This window comes from Salarias fasciatus, chromosome 19, assembly GCF_902148845.1.
Source record: "Salarias fasciatus chromosome 19, fSalaFa1.1, whole genome shotgun sequence".
NCBI classification, from domain to species: domain Eukaryota; kingdom Metazoa; phylum Chordata; class Actinopteri; order Blenniiformes; family Blenniidae; genus Salarias; species Salarias fasciatus.
The window spans coordinates 10286067-10287865 of NC_043763.1; the positions used below are offsets into that span (position 1 = coordinate 10286067).

Consider the following 1799-nt stretch of genomic DNA (forward strand, 5'->3'; position numbering starts at 1 on the left):
GCATTTATAATTTTGTGTTTTCAATAAATATTCAGTGATGCGAACATAAATACATCTTCTTTGGGAGGAAAAGACCGCAGAAAAACTATTGATTCGCGCATGCGTGTGGGAGACCAAAGTAAGCCCAAAGTAAGCCCAAGCAAGCGTTCTGATTGGCCGATGAACGGGCTCACATTTATCAGCAAGCATTCTGATTGGCCATAAATGAGCTTAAATTGCTCTAACAACACGCTCTACTGAAGTAATAGTATCGCTTCCCGAACGGTCCAAAGCATTGACTGATCCCAAAGGGCCAGCTGCCTTTCTGATTTTTAAATCTCCATCTCTATTGAACTGTTCACCAACATATTTTGAGAAATGTATTTATTTATTTATTTATTTTAATCAACAAGTTCAACGTTCAGTACATGGAATTGAAGTGTTTTCCCTCGGACAGCCGAACTGTGTGAATGATAATACTGTGTGTTTAAGAAAACGGAGACAATGTAAGTCAGCACGTTGTTTCATGTAAGAATGCATGCTTTATATTCTATTAAATGATAAAGAAACTGATAAGAGTACCACACTGGACATAAGTCCTCAAATGCAGTTAAATCATAATGTTTGGACTCAGTTACAGGTACTGAAGCACACGTTTCAGAATCTGCACTTAGTTATTACTTTTAATGTCATCAGAGTTTTAAACTACAACAATCTACTGAACAATCCAGCAGGGTGTCAGTTTCACTGAAGACCAGCAGGTGGCAGCAGCACGACATAAGTGAATTGGCCCGCGGATTTTTTTGCCTTGTTTTTTCCCCTTTACAGGGGGATTAGCTCAAATGGTAGAGCGCTCGCTTAGCATGCGAGAGGTAGCGGGATCGATGCCCGCATCCTCCAATATTATCCTCCTCCGTCGACAGAATAATCAATAATTTCAAATCATACTTTGTGTAAACTTCAGAACAAATCAGCTCATTGCTTAATTTGAACCTATGTCCAAAAGTCATGCAGGTGTGGCTCTGGTACGACTAAAATGTATCTGCCTTGTGTTTGACACTGTAATTGAACTTTTTATTACACACATGATGCTGTCAATTCAGGGGGAAAAGTGTTTTTTTATTTTCTCTTATATAGTTAAACATGATCCAAATAAACTTTTGTCCATTTTATTTTTGGGGAGACGTTTTTGAAGTTTGTTGTCTGGAGGCAAAATTGTACCATAATTAACCATCATAGTGATTATAACTGGGCATGGCAATGCAATCTCATTTCACACACATATGCAAAATGTTTAGTAACTTTATCAGGTTTCAATAGAAGTTTTTCATTTCAAACTTTATTAAAGATGCTATTGCTGTTTGTGGAGCAAACTGTCCAACAAGTAACTCCTTAACCTAATGCAAACTAGTTAACTAAACACAGACTACAACTATCTGCAAAGTAGCAAAACTGTCATCATTAGGTGTTTTCTGTCACTACCAAATTTGAATAACTTGGGCCTCTGAGCCTGTTCTAGATCAGTGCTAGTTTGAAGGTGTTCTCTTTTCAGACCTTTATTTGATTGCACAAATGTCAACTTCAGCTTTGAGTTTAGGCAATTCATTCTCCATATGTTATTGGACATGATGATGTATTTTAGATTATAGCTCATTAAGCATTGACTGAGAAACACCAGGTGGTAGCGCCACATAGGTAATGACTGAGAAGTAGAAGCAGACATTTCTAAACAGTGGTATAAAAACCTCATATCGTGGTAAGTTTCACACTTCACCTTAACATATTGTGGTTTCTGCACTTCAATATGTTACATATTATCA

At 37.3% G+C, this 1799-nt stretch overlaps 1 non-coding gene across 1 annotated transcript; it reads left to right on the forward strand.

Moving 5' to 3' along the window:
* Positions 1 to 806: 806 nt before the first annotated feature.
* On the forward strand, positions 807 to 879 carry trnaa-agc (transfer RNA alanine (anticodon AGC)). The gene has a single exon. It is a non-coding gene; the product is annotated as a tRNA-Ala (tRNA).
* The last annotated feature ends 920 nt before the right edge of the window (positions 880 to 1799 follow it).